Source organism: Bactrocera oleae, chromosome 4, assembly GCF_042242935.1.
Source record: "Bactrocera oleae isolate idBacOlea1 chromosome 4, idBacOlea1, whole genome shotgun sequence".
In the NCBI taxonomy this organism is placed as follows: Eukaryota; Metazoa; Arthropoda; class Insecta; order Diptera; family Tephritidae; genus Bactrocera; species Bactrocera oleae.
This window is the reverse complement of record NC_091538.1, coordinates 13,520,030-13,536,029: the sequence shown is the minus strand read 5'-3', so window position 1 is coordinate 13,536,029 and position 16,000 is coordinate 13,520,030. Positions and strand designations below refer to the sequence as shown.

Below are 16,000 nucleotides of genomic sequence, written 5' to 3'. Positions count from 1 at the left end.
AATTTGACAGAGATTATTATCTAAGGTAATTCTACAATATCGAAATAAATTTTCGGGATGAAATCCCTAAAGTATATAGCTGTCATACAAACTGAGCGATCAAAATCAAGTTGTTGTTTGAAAAACTTTTTTGTTGTATTTGGCGAAATATCTGCACGAAACTTACCACGTTCTATTCTCTAAGACAACGCTAAGTATCTGAAAAAATTTTCGAGATCGAATTACTACATCATAAGGCTGCTATGCAAACTGAATGGTAAAAATCAAGTTTTTGTCGGAAAAACTTTAATAATTAATTAATGAATCATTTTAATAATAAATTTTGTTGCCATTTATATACATTTAAAATTTAAAGTACACTTTAAAAATAACAGCTGATATTTACAGCTCTTCGCAATGACTACTGCTATTAACAGCAATTTATTGTCAGAGTACTGGAAGCAACTAACAGCTCACTGTTAATTTTTTCGTTTTGTCGCTCGTGCAGCATCTACGATTTTCGATAACAGAATGCAAATTACTTATTTTCACGACAGTAATGTGAGCAACAAATTACCGTTATTACTGTTAACCTGTCAACTGTTAGTTTTAAATGGAAAAGCTGTTAATCGCACCTACAGCGGCTGCGCACGCTTTGGCTTTAACCCATTCGTGAGCGAGGAAGTGATATCGCGCTGTTTTAGCTAACAGCATAACAGTCGGGCGGGTTGTTGTATCATTGGTAGTTGTTTGGTTTCGGTTTCGACTTCGGAAAAATGTTAAGCGGAACGTCAGCGGCGCATCCAGCCAGCGCGACGCTGCTCAATACGGCTGAGCTAATTTTTCAAATACTCATACCTCCACTTCTTGAAGCTTTTGTGCTGTCGCTATGTATTTTGCATTGATTTTTTTTTTATGTTCACAATTTTATTTTTTATTTTTTTCTTCTGCTTATCGCCGTCCATTACTACTCGATTTACTGCGCTGTTTTCGGCATGTTATTTATTCTGCTATAGTGGCATGCCTATTGTGCATATTGTATTTACTATTGTTATTGTTGGTGTTGCTTTTCTGCTACCTGTTGACTGCTTGCGCGTTTGCGACTTCAGTTTCGCCGATTTAAGTTTTTACTGAAACATTTCTTACGGCGATCAGTCACAATTCAGCGTGCGGTGGTTAAGGCTGCTCTTCAGAGCGCAAGCAATCGAACAATACTCAAATCGTGAAAAATCTATTGAATACAAATTGGTAATTGAAAAAGCCATAAGCAAAAATTTACGCCTTAAAGCAAGTGTTTTGGCAAGAGGAAATAAATCGATTTCGAACTTACTTAAGAAAATCGCAAAGTGTTTTTAACGCTTGTCATCGAGTTCTTTCGCGTGATTTCGCCTCAAAGCGCAGTGTATTGCCAAACTATATGACATAGAGCACCGTATGAGAGCAAAGCTATCGAATCAACGCAAATTTTTTTTTGACAATATTTCCAATTTTTACAACAAACGCAAATTCATACGGCACGTAGTCGGAACTTTGAGAAAAACGTGTAAAAGGAACAATAAATACAATTTTTGAAATTCTAACTGCATAATATCGTCTTTGAATATTCAATGTTAACAAATTTTTGCAAATATTTCTTTTATAAAGCTCAAAAATAAGCATTCTACACGGCAAATATTATTTCTAAAAAATCCAAAAAAAAATATTTTTAAAAAAAGTTAAAAATTATTCAAAATATCGAAAAAAATTTTTCAAATACTTTTTTCCTTTTTGTAATTTTTTTATATTAAAATATTTAGTTGAAATTAAATATATATCACTTTGCAAAACCTAAATCAAGCAAAAATTTATCACTTTTACAACAATCGCTTAATTTTATAATGCAGTTTAACGAAATTTAACAAATTAAAAACACAATAAACAACAATTAACTCTAAAGCGGAAATATCTGCAAATACTTGTGCGCACTCAATTCAACTACATGTTGTTTTGTTATTGTATTTTTAGCAGTTTTTTTCCTTTTCGCCAAAGGTTCCACCAAAATAAAATCGCAAAACAAACTAAGCAGTAAAATAAAAGAAAACTTGGAAAAACAATTCGCTTATATCATATCCTCTCTGGTCGTCGACTGTTAACGAGCGCTGCTTGGTGAGTTTTTCCAATATTTGTTCTTCAACTATTTTGTTATTAACCCTTTAGTGCACATCAAAATTTTACAATGCTTGTCTTTGAAGAAAAAATATGTCTATGAAAGTTAAATATTGAAAAAATTTAAAATAAACCAAATGACATTTGCATTTGGCGCTGAAAGCCAAAAATTGTCGTCTTGAGCTTGATGTGCCAAAAAAAGTGAAATTACAATTAAAATAAAAAATTAGAACATTTTCGAACGCGTATCACAATTTTTATAATTTTTTCCGAAATCATATTTGAATAGTTGAAAATTATATACAACTCTATATACATATATATATGTATATATTTTTTTTCTTTGAAAATCATATTATGTTGTATGTTTTAGAGGGAATTAAGTTTTCCACCAAAGTTGTAATACTCAGAAGAAAATGTCTCCGACATCCCTATAAAATATACATATGTATGATCAGCAATACGAGCCGTCTGTCTATCTGTATATACACGAACTAGATCTGAAATTGCACATGTCCTTTTCTCCCCAAGAAGCTGCTAATTTGTCGGAATCGCCGAGATCGGACTACTGCAGCATATAGGCGCTGCCATACGAATTAAACAATCAAAATTAAGTGCTTGTATAAATAACTTTGTCATTTGGCAAGATATCTTCGGTAGAAACTTTCCAAATCGGACTACTATGGCATATACCTGTCATACAGGCTGAACGATTAAAATCAAGTTATTGCTTTTTTATTTGTAAAGGGTATTCTAGCTTCAGTTCAACCCAAGTTAACATTTTTTCTAGTTTTATTTTGATTTATATACATTTTTAATAATACAAAAAAATTCCAAATTATTTATTTAATTTACAGTTTATATTAATCTGAAATAGGCCACAAAACAAAAACCAATAATTTTATTATTTTCATCATTTTTATCAAGCTAAAATGAGTAAAGAAACACAGAAAATTTTTATTGTTTATTATTATATATTTTTTTTTGTTAACCTATTATTTGAAAAGATATTTAATTTACATTTTCGTGCACCTGAAACAAAACCAAAATAAATTATTTTACTCGTTTCATAAATTTTGCTGACCTAAGCCAAGACAAAAAAATTATTTAAAACATAATTAAATAATATGTAAAAGTATATAATTTATTTAAAATATTTGTTTCTTATGCCAAACAAAAAAAAATATTAAGACTTTGCTTACCAAATATTGACACAAAAATGCAAAAACAAAATTATTTATTATTTTTACAGTTTTACACATTTTGTTAGCATTAAACATGTCAAGCTAGGTCTAAGTGCTAACATTTCCCCAATCAAGTGCCTAACTGGGTTAAAAAATGAGATTTTTCATTTCAATGTGCAGCTATTTTATCACCGCCACTATTTTCCAGCTTTTCCTCTTCGCAGTCGCTTTAACATTGTTCGCGTGCACATAAGATTAGCTATTACTCATTTTGTTTTTGTTGGGAAATTCGCCAGCGCTCAGTTGGGTTTTTCGCCGCATCGGCTGTTTTTTCCAACCAACCGAGGCCATAAGCGACAGTGCTTAGCTTTTATCTTCCACTTATTAATTTTGCTGTTATTGTTGTGATTTTTTGTGCTGACTTCTTGGAAGTTGTTTTGTTTGTTGTTTACTTGTTTTTGCTGTCATTTTGCTTTTCCACCGCTTTTGTGGAACACTCTTTGGCTGAGTTTTCAATTTAGCATTGTAAGGCAGATTTTTTTCACTTCGCTTTATTTGCCTACGTCGTCGCATTACTTACATACATATATGTTTGTGTGTGTTGTTTATTTTCGTTTTTATTGTAGTTGTTTTTTTTTTTTGCTATGGCTCTTGTCAATGTTGACTGAAATCACTTACATTTTCATGCTGCAGTTTTGAAGGTTTATTTACAGCTCAGTTATTACACACTTCACATACTCACATACACATACACACAAACAAGCCCATACAAACACATAGACGTGCATTAAGCCACTCCGGTTAGCGCAGAATTTCGTGAGCGCTCACACGTTCTTTATTAACTGCGTTTACACTTCAAGATCGTCTAATAAACAAGTCAAACAGAAATTTTCCGCTAGTGATACGGTGTTTAGAACAAGTTCAAATGTATGTATGTATGTATGTGTATATATTTTTATTGATTATGTAATGACTTATATATATATAAATGACTAAAGACGACATACTAGTAGAACATGCTGGTTGCTCAAGTTTGGCAATATCTTTTTTTCGGTTTCTATTGGCTTGAGAACAACATTCTAATATTATAGAATTTCCGCAAAAAGTATAAACATACATATATATTATATACATATGGATATATGTGTGCCTTTATATATTTTTTAATTGATAATTAGAAGTTTTAAGCGGTATATAAATATTTTAAAGCTAAAGGATAAATTATTATACAATTGTTTTCTCGAGAACAGAGTGCAAGTAGCCCGAATAGCTCTGTACAACACGGGATTTACGTATATATTATATTATATCTGTGCAAACCAGTGCTGAGGAAATTACGCCCAAAAAAATTGAATAATTTTGCTAAACAATTCTAAGTTTGGAAGACCTGTACGAATCCCTTTATTATAATGATAATTTCAACTGTTCAAAACTTTATTTTATCTCTATAATCTTGAAATATAATCTATGAAATATCAACTTCAAACATTGATACATCATTCTATAGCCTATAACATAAATATGATTAATAAAATTTTAGTATATGCTTATCCTCTGAAGCTGTTCATTACTATAGCATATAGATGCCATACAAAATGAACGATCGGAATCAAGTACTTGTGTGGAAAACTTTTTCATTTCACGTTATATCTTTGCCAAGTTTGACAAAAAACAGAACACTCAAAATAAAGTTATTGTAAGAAACCTTTTGTATTTGTGAAGGGTATTATAGCTTCGGTCCAAGCGAAGTTAAAATTTTCATAAAAACAAAATTATTATAGAAAGCAAAAGGTTTCCTAAACTGAAAATTTTTAACAAATTACAAAAATCTACACTTTAAAAATGCACAGCACGATAATTTAATTTAATACAAACTTTTAATGTCTACATTTAAAAAAAAACAAAATGCTGAAACTCTCGAAGTAACAACTTTTTCCAACCTTTATTAAGTTTTTTTTAAACAACGTTTATTTAAACAACGTTTATTTAAACGTATAATATTAAACGATGGGAAATATAAAAATTTAACCACCGGTTAACTCGCTCATCGTCTTTTTCTTTCTTTTATTTTATAAATACAGTTTTAAAAAAAAACCCATTGTGAATACGCCAAATTTGCGTAACAGCTGATTTGAGTCAGCGATTATAAATACAAAAGTCGAATTCAATTAATAGCTAATGTACTGGCAAATGAACGTAAACCGGATATTGCCAAAAACAAGCTTTAAACAATTCAATTTTGTTTCAACATTTTCCGGAATTCTTGCTTTATTATATTTTTTAAATCAGCATCTTACTTCACGCTTTCGGAGCGCAACTTTGTTTCCGATACTTCCGACTACTAAATAATTGACCACAAGATATTGCCAATGGCACAGAAACGAAACCCACAAAAAAATTCAAAAGAAATATAGAAAAATGCACAAGAAAATCTGTTTGCCGAATTCAAGTCTGTAGTCAAAACATAAGCAAGTTCTGCAACAGCTCGTCACCTTCTTCAGTGCAGACGCGCATTAATGAATAGTTTCTGTGGATTGTCAATGATTTTTTCGAAGCTAGTTTTATTGCAAAGTATTTTGAAATTCCACCCAAAAAATCATAAGCAACGAAATAAGTTGAAAATACACAAAAAATGTGCACAAAAGCTACATGCCAATTTTTGTTGTTGAACTTTTTCTTTTTTTTTTTTTGGTTGACGTAAAACAAATTGTGAAAACAGTGGTGGTGCGGCTACAAATAACTGAGGCTAAGGCTTAGAAATAAATACAAAAAACAGATAAAAATAAAATAAAATTTTGTATATACAAATGAAAAAAAATAAAAAAATTATAAATTGTTTGTCTCTGAAGCTGCGCTGTAGCTAAAAAGCTGCTTTGAATATCAATAAGTTATAGCGCATGTGAAACGTACGATGTCGATACACTCATGCGTTGTATATATGTATATACATATATATGTATGTATATATTAAAGATAAGTAGTATATTTTTAATATGCCAAAATGGCGGTATCGTGCCAAAACAAAACGGATTTTTACATATATACAAACATATATACACACACACAAACACACAATATATTTTTAGCTGTTTATATCTGTATAGCTAGTGTCAAGCGCTTGATTACTTCGTCTTTGTCTATGCCATTTGAGAAGGAAGTCGTTTCCGAAGGCACTTTGCACGCTCGTGCACTTATGCGCTTCCTTTTCTCACCTTCAGCGCTGATTAGTGGTTGTCAGAAAAATTTTTTCGAATTAGCATTTAATTTAGTTATGCGAGGATTCTAACTTGGCATATCAAATGGTTAAAACAAATGTTAATTCTTGACAGACTGCGCAGTTTTAATTCGTTATCTTTACGCTTTGAATTTCCGACAAATTCATTTGCGTTTCAATTGAACTAGCTATGTTATACTTTTGTGTGCTCTAAAATGAGTTACTAATGGTTTGAAGATAAAAAATTATAATAATTTTTATTGTTGCTCTTGGTTGCATAAATTTTTTATATGGCTTCTTTTCAAATTTAATTTTTTAATTTAAAATTTTTTTCAATTTTATTTTGAACGCTGAAATACCAGTATATTAGTTGAGACCTTTATATAGGTATACTTGTAGAGATCGATATCTTTCGTGATTTTTCAAATTGAGCTATTATAACTTTTCCCATGCAACCGAACTCTGTCATGTTTGCAATGTAAAGTACAAAACATCATCAGTAAACATAATTAATACTCATGTTGTAATACTCGAATCGTTGCCACATGTTTGAAAATTTTAATAATTTATAAAGCAATAATATATAAGCAGCACAATACGGATACCAAAGATTAAAAGAACTGTAGTTGAAAAATAGTATGCACAATGTTGCCATCTGTTTAAAAATGCCCAATCAATAAAACTAATAATGTACTTATATATTAGTTATGATAGTAAAAGTATAAAGTTGAAGGATTTAAGAAAGCTTGCTGTTAAAATTTGTCTCTCAGCAGCGTTGCCACCTTTTTAAAGTACTAAATATTAAAATAGTTTTAAGAAATGACGCCTAGTTAATTATTATTGGATTTAAATGCTGATCCGTTCCGATTACGATGACTCGAATGTTTTGCTAACACCACTTTATATTAAGCTGATATTATGAAACATTTTGGAAGAGCGCACCTAGACATGATATAACAAAATTGTCACTATAAAAAAGTAACGCATCGAAGGAGCATTTACGGCACGATTTATATCATATCATAAAGTAAATAGTGAGTTCACTCGCTTCTTGACACACCTATCGCTGTTGAAATTCATAATTTCGAAGTCAGTCTAACTTAAATTCCGTATCATAACCAAAATAGTGCAAGCAAAATATGGAAAGACGTTGAAAAAGACCTTCTCTACTTTCGAAAAATCGGATCACTTATCAGCTGAAGAATTTGTTAATGACTTTTTAAATGGGGAAAGAGAAACAGTAAGGTCAGCAAACAGAGCTGTTAAGTAGGCATGCTGAAGTCTGAATAGATTTAGTTTAACTAATACAATACAACGCATTATTCATAATTAGCAAATTTTAGTAGAAATAAAAATGACATGCAGATGACATTTATTAATTATTACATATTTCGCTAAAATAGAGGATCAAATTTTATTACCAAACAGGCCCATTTTACACTAAATCCATTTGAGATCAAAAAAACGCCGCTTTATGACCAAAAATTGACCTTTGAGCCGGCGTAGGCACCAAAACCTATATTCAAATTTCAAAACAAAAGGCAGTAGTCGACGAAGCCGATATCGATGACTGTTGGCGCATTATGTTTGCCCTAAAGAATTAATAAGATCCTCACGTTTATTTTCCTTCAAATTTTTATGGTTGTCACAATATTCGAATTTTCAGCATCTCATTCATATGTAGATAACGAAATTTCGTGAGAAGCTACATGCGCATGTTTGATTTACATTTAACCCACTCACTTACGTTGACCGCCATATACAATCACGTGTAATCAGTGTGTAATTAGTGTAATTAAGTCAATGAAACTCTTCTTACTACTTACTCATACACTTTTATTCCAGCTGCACTCGCTCGGCATACAAAGAGCAATTTGAAAGTCTTTTGAATGCAAAAATTTTGCGCGCAAATTCATTTCGCGACGAAATTTTTTACTGAGACGCATCGAAAAGTCCCCGCCACGAGCCGAACTTAGACGTCGTGTCAGTCACATTGGACATTGTACTTGCAGTACTTGCACTTACAACGGTTAATTATGTCAATGTAAATAAATAAATCATACTTGTGTGCATGTTTTGGTAGATAAGTTTGCCAGATTTAAACAAATATTTGAAATGAGGAAATGCATTTAGCGCAAATGATTTGTGCGCATATTTGCATAACTAATTAGTGTGAATACCACAACGCTGCTATCACATTTAATGCCAACGCTTACGTATGACACTTGCCCACTTACCTATCTAACGTGTACTTGCATAAAGTAACATACTACGGAGGTGTGAATGTGACTTAGACGTTTGGTGTGAAGAGTAAAAAATCATTTGTCACTAAACTATTTACTGTTCGTCGTTTGTCGTTAAAAAGTCAACTGCCTACTTAAAATGCTATTAATTTTATTTACTTAATGCATAACGGTATCTATATTGTTTTATATTTAATGCATTTGCACGTTGGCGCTTTTATTGCGGTGCCTCCCTGGAATGTTTATAAAATCGGTAAAAATATTCAATTATTTGCGTGGGCATGCAAATGTATTTGCTGCATTGAAATTTTGCCTTATTTTTTGAAAAAAGGTTTGGTACTTGGAAATATTATGGACATGGTAAGACTAAGAATAATAAAAATAAAACTTACGACAATATCGTACTGTTACTAGGCTATGTTTAAAATTTCTACGTAAAGTTGACAGCTCATTACCTTTATGTTTTAATAAAATTGGCACGGTATATCTCTTCAGATATGCCCCCAGATTTTTCTACAAATGTTTTAGTAATAAGGTGTCAGGGTCTCATCATCATACTAAATGAAAACATTGCTGATTTCGCTTCAGTTTTGTTTAAGGTAGCAAACTCATTCACAATTTTCTTAATCTATTGTTCTATGGTCTGTAGACTGTGCCACATCATTACGGAATTAAATTATAATCTTGATTTACCAGTTATTATATAGCTAAAAAAGCTATATAGTATAGACATAGCTTGGATGTCAGTTCATTCATATCTTTTTTTCTTTCATTTTTTGATAATAAAGTATACAATGAGTACTCTAGTAGAAACCTGTCTGAAACAACGCCGTCGATTTTGTTGCAGTTTTCAAAAAAAGTCCTCTTGAAACTGGAATTCTGCTAATATTTTTTTCAATCGAATTTGCTTATTCTAAATGAAACTGTTGACTGTTGAAACTGAAACTCAAAATGTTTAATAAATCATGAATTTTTATACAAGTTTGCATTGAAGAAATCTTCCAGGAATCATTTTGCGCCCTTAAGTTAGGGTCTTTCATCTACTAATTTTGTGCTCATCTCACTAAGTCTGCTAAAACATATTTTTCGTGGTAAAAATGTATTGGAAAGAGTTTAGTAAGGGGAGCACTAAAACCTCTCTTTATGAGAACACTAACTAATTCTGTTTTAATTATACATATGTAGATACTTTGAATAGGATATGTTATTTTCTTGTTAACACTAGCATTACTGGTGTTTAAAGAATGAAAAACGTTGAATTCGGTAGCGCCAAAGCTACGATACCCATCACAGGTACATTTTTTATAGCATAAACGAATCAGTTTATATGACAGCTATATGTTATAGTGGTCCGATCTTAACTATTTCTTGGGAGATTACATAATTGTCTTAGGTTATAAGCCATGCCAAATTTTTTGAAGATACCTGGTCAAATGAAAAAGTTTTCCATGCAAGCACTTGATACCGATCGTTCAGTTTGTATGGCAGCTATATGTTATAGTGGTCCGATATCAGCGGTTCCGACAAATGAGCAGCTTCTTGATAAGAAAAGGACAGGTGCAAAATTTCAGGTCGATAGCTTAAAAACTGAGGGACTGGTCCGTATATATACAAACAGACAGACGGATGGTTGAATCGACTCAGTTCGTCACGCTGATTAATTATATACAATATACTATGTCTCAGACGTTTCCTTTTGGGTGTTACCAACTTGGAGGCAAACAGGGTATATGTTCAGCGTATAAAAAAAAAAAAAATTAAGTGACTTCACGTGGCACATCTACAAAAACAGAGCTAACCTCAAACCACAAGGAGTGGCGAATCGAACAACTGATTGAATACCAGTCTAAACTGTCTAGAACTTGATTGATGACGAATCGAACAAGAAACTGTTATAAAATACATAGACCATCATAATCAAATAAAAATAGAAGATATATCAGTTTATACCACTTTATTCTTTATTCAAATACTCTTTTGCATCGAATTCAGGCCGATCACATTTTTGATGCTCCCAAATGTAAATTTATTTCTAAGGTTGTAGATTTCAAACATAGCGCACACAAAGTAGAAGTTGCGAATAGAAGTTGGCTAATATAAATCACATTACAATATCCGAAGAAATTTTACAAATCGAATCACTATCTGTCATACAAACGGAACGATCAAAAAGAAAAGTTGAACCTATGAAGTGTTTTATAATTTATAAATTTTGCCGTCGAAGTTAACCGTTTTTCTCAGTTTTCTTTATTGAAGTGATTTATTGACTCAATTACGATAAAAATATATCATTACTTAAGAAATTGTTTAATAACATGTGTTTGCTGTAATTATACAATTTTAGCTTAAATAATTAATTGTAAAATAGTGGGCGTGATTTATTTAAAAAAGAATTTATTAAATAAAAAAAGTAAAATGTTTAAAATGAAAGCTTAAACATACCCACATCTATTAACATGCAATCATCAAGTTTAGTAATTTATTACTCAAAGTATTCTGTTTATTATTCAGTAGAAGTTGAAAACCGCCAACTATAATATAGTATATATATATACGAAGAATATACGCCTTTTGTTAGCACAAAGTGTTCGATTTTAAACTTCATTAGCATGATCTTTGACCTAGTAAGCGAGCAGAGTTTGCATGTACCGAAGCTAGAGTACGCTTCACAAATAAATAATGTTCCATACAAGAACTTGATTTCTATCATTCAGCTCGTAAGGCAGCTATATGATATGGTGGTCCGATCTACAAAAACTCTTGGGATATTGTAGTGTTGTCTACAATCGTTCGATATTAGCGATTACGATAAATTAACTGCTTCTTGGATAGAAAAGGTGCAAAATTTCAGAGGGATAGCTCAAAAAATCAGAGGCAAGTTCGTGTATACAGACGGACAGACGAACATAGCTAAATCAGCTCTGCTCATCACGCTGATCATATATATATGTGCATAATTTATAAAAGGGAGGTATGGAATAGCAAAGTATACGTTTACGAATTCTGCTTTGAGCGAAGTTGGCTGTGGTTTTTGAATAAGCACGAAATATACCTAATTTGCATGAGATTATTGTTCTTGCCAATGAAGCTATTTTTCATGTTACGCTACTCGATCAAGTTTACGAGTTTTTTGTTGATTTCTACAGTTCTTACCAAAGAACAGACCCTATAATAAAAATGTTTAAAGTGCCTTGCAAATCTCGGAGTGGAAAATTCTAACTTCTCTCAATGATGTTAGCTGATTAGGGTTAAAAGAAATATACATACTCGTATATGCATATATAAATAAATATTTTTATAACCTCATATCTTCGAGTAGCTTATTTTGGAAAGTACTGTAATATTGTAGATGCAACTTTATTTTGAGGAGTACTGTAATATTCTTGTTGCAAAGTTTTACGCAAAATATTCTCACTACCACAATTACAAAACTATACAAACAAATTATAGAATTAGCAATGCCCCATCAATTAATTATTACGAAATTTGGAAAACTTTGGTCAGTAAGCCATTATGCATATTTCTTTAATTAAATTTCCACATGCCTAGCAGCGAAAATTTAAGCACAGCTTGCCGACGTGTTCTTGTTGTGGTTACTTAGAAATGCTGCGCAAGTAAACCAATAAAAAATAAATAAAACTAAAATAAGCAAAGTCACGTTAAATTAAAATACATAATCAAAAAAAATTAAAATCAAAAAGAGTGTAATAAAGCATAATAAATAATAATTACAAAAAATTCAAAACTGAACAACAAACACACGCAGTAGCACAACTCAGAACTAGGTTATGTTTGGTACGTATGTATGTAAATATATTATATACAGAGTATGTTTAAATATTACATAAAATCCGTGCTAAATATTCGCAACAAAAAATGCAATCAAAGCAATCTTCTGCAAATTGCAAATGAGTAATGAACTTTTTAACATTTTTTTAAACATTTTCGAGGAATTGTAAAACAACTGTACTTTAAATATATTTATATTAATTTGAAGAAATTTAAAATGAAATATATAACGTTTTATGGTTTATTGAATATATTGCGTATAATTTTCATTTAATGAGTTGGCCACCCGTTTTAAAATATTATATATATAAAAACTAAAAACACTGTTTTTCGCTTATTTTTGATAACAATTCAAATACAGTCCTATTTAATAAAAATTGAAGATCAGTTATAAATTATTTCAAATGCTCGAATTTATGTATGAGCATTTCGTACAACAACAGCTCGACAACGAAAACTATAATAACTAATACATATACACATATTAATATACATACGTATGCTTATAAGTAAATACGCATGTAAATTTATATTATCTGATTATATGCGTCGCCTATTAATGCAAATATGTAAACATATACGAGTATGTTGAGATATTTAAAAAACCACGCACATGTGCGTAGTCGTCAATAAAACTGAGGCTAATAGCACGTCGACAAATATTAATTCAGCCGTTGAGGGCAAATGAGAAAACTCGCAAAAAAATGTTACTTAACAGATTTGTAAGAGCAAGTTCGATATTTTTTGCTTATAGCAAAAAAGAACTTTAACTTTGGTTGCAACTTCACAAATTTAACATATTCTTTAGACGAATTGATTCCGAACGTTCAGTTTGTATGGCCGCTATATGATATAGTAATCCGATCTACACAATTTTATTTGACATTATACCGTTGCCTTTGGCAATAATTTAAGCCAAATTTCGTGAAGATATCTCATCAAATAAAAAAGTTTTGCATACAAGAGCATGATTCCGATCGCTCAGTTTGTATGGCAGCTATATGCTATAGTGATCGGATATCGACGGTTCCAACAAATGAGTAGTTTCTTGAGGCGGAAAGAACGCATGTAAAATTTCATACCGATATCTCGAAAACTGAGGGACTAGTTCGCGTATGTATTTTGCCAGATCTCTTCACGAAATTCGGCGTAGATTATTGTCCAAGGCAACGCTACATTTTATGCTATAATAAAAGCACTTCTGCGAAGTATTATAGCTTCGGCATAGCTGAAATTAATATTTTTTCCTGTTTTAATTTTGTTTTATTTTTTAGCAATTAGTAAACGCAAAATTGCAAACAAAATCACAAGCTAATGAATGCGAAACCAAATATTTGCTTCTTTAATTTCAAATTTCGCATTCAAATTTATTCAAATTTGACCAAATATAAAAGAAAACGTGAACTTAGCAACATACATATTTGCTTACATATATGAATAGTTATAAACATAATATGTCTATGTATATAAAGATTATAACCGCATTATACTAACAATAGCTAACTAAATTTACACAAACCCACCCTTAAAAGAGAAAACGAGTCCAATCTAATTAAGCGAACTGGAAATATTTCATTTTAAATGGTTTCCAACTTATAAAATTGCTTTTAAAAGGTTAAAAAAACATGAGCCTATCTGTTAACATCACCTGTTTTCTGCCGACGGGTTCGATTGGACGCATGTCATTAACCCCATTAGCGCTAAATTAGTAAATTATTCGCGCAACTGATGGTGGGACAGTTAAGGCTGGTGAAAGAATGGCTGCGAAATCATCAAAAGCTAAAATTTAACTTATTAATAGTTGAAATATTATAACGCAAAAATTCAGACACAACAAATATATATGTTGCATTTACATAATGCTAAAGGCGAAAATCGCTTTAGCGCTCTGCGCTTCGCACCACACGCTTTTTGAAGGTAAACGAACAGCGGATTTATTTGGAATTTCCCAATGTAAAATTTGACACAAAAAATCTGCAAAGTTAGCAACTGGATTTTGTTTATTGTTGCTTTGTTCTGTGAGTATTGTTGTTGCCTTAACTGTTGCTTAGTTGTACAGTACTTTTCAAAAATTCGGTTTTGACTACTGAAGGCCACGTTGTTGAAGAAGATTGACACGAAATTAAAAGCTCGTAAAGAAAATAACTGAAAAATAATAACTGCAAAATAATGGATTAATAGTACTAAATTTAATTTTTTAAGTGGTCGGAAGTCTTCATAACATTTTAGAAAGGAGATAATATAGTAAACAATCCATATAACATACATTTTGGGTTATACGAGTATAATATAGTAAATATTCCACATAATAATGGGGTGGAGCGAAAAAAAAATTTTTTTTTGCTTAGCCTGAGGGTTAACTCTGTAGATTTTTTTTTGTAGATTTTTTTATTGTCGATTTTTTCAACATCTAGAGGCGGCTCACTCAGTTTTAAAGTAAATTTCGAGTTAAATTTTGTTTTTGACAAGAAAAAATTATTTTTGGCTTAAACTCTTTACATACTTGTATATATAAAAATTACCGAATGTGACAGTTTTTGACTCAAAATTTATTTTAACGCTTAGGGAAAGCAGAATTTAGATTTAGAATTTTTTTAAAACTCCAATAATGACCAAAAAAAAATTTTAAGTTGATAACTTTTAACTAGCCAGAAGAAGAACTCTCCACAGCTTCTAGAACACTTTTTTTCGCTCCACTTTACTATACAAGCATATACGTATTTCCCGAAATATATTCAGATAAAATCTGTACACTATGAGACAACCATTTATGACTCCCTCGTGCGATTTTTGGACAACCGTAATTTCTTAATTATATTTATGAATTGAAATGATATATTTAGAATAATTTTTTTAAATATTACGGTATATATATTAATTAAATTGAAAGGCTTTCTACGTAAATCTGAATTTTCGACGTTTCTTTCTACTTCGTTTTATACATAAGGTCACGTATGGTTGAATTGAACGTTTCGTCACCTACTAAATCCTAAGTTTTGAATTTAATATTAGATAACACTATTAGCTAACAATACATATAGAGCAATCGCAAGGAATGAGGACAAAACAAAAAACCATTATCGATAACAGCGTCACCTATCGAGTTGCCAACTTTCTAGTTGGAAACAATACACTCAACAATATTTAATTTAAAAATATTAAGCGGTGACTTTTCTTTGTCGATACCATACTAATATATAGGGCCCTATGTTCCACCTACGCATATACACTAGAGCACTTGGTATGGGACTAATCGATTAACCGGATTAACCGGGTAGGGCATTATTCGAATAATAACAATCGGTTTACAGTATCCGGACAATCGTAAGTCGCCGACTATTCGATTAACCTTTCGTTGTCGACAATTCGAATAGTAAGTGTTTATTCAAAAAAACAAAAAATAAAATTAAATAAAAATCAGAGGCTGCTTGGATGGTTATACAACA

The 16,000-nt window shown here is 31.2% G+C and overlaps 1 protein-coding gene across 3 annotated transcripts in view; it reads left to right on the top strand.

Moving 5' to 3' along the window:
• Positions 1–1,095: 1,095 nt before the first annotated feature.
• Positions 1,096–16,000, top strand: part of LOC106614441 (putative fatty acyl-CoA reductase CG8303) — a 35,594-nt gene continuing 20,689 nt past the window's right edge. The window contains exons 1-2 of one of the 3 annotated variants that reach the window (XM_036375346.2): positions 1,096–1,227; positions 2,008–2,124. The gene's annotated coding sequence lies outside the window, so the exon portion shown is untranslated. Of the gene's footprint in view, positions 1,228–1,983; positions 2,125–16,000 lie in introns of all 3 variants that reach the window. The other 2 variants (XM_036375345.2, XM_036375347.2) reach the window with 2 other exon arrangements.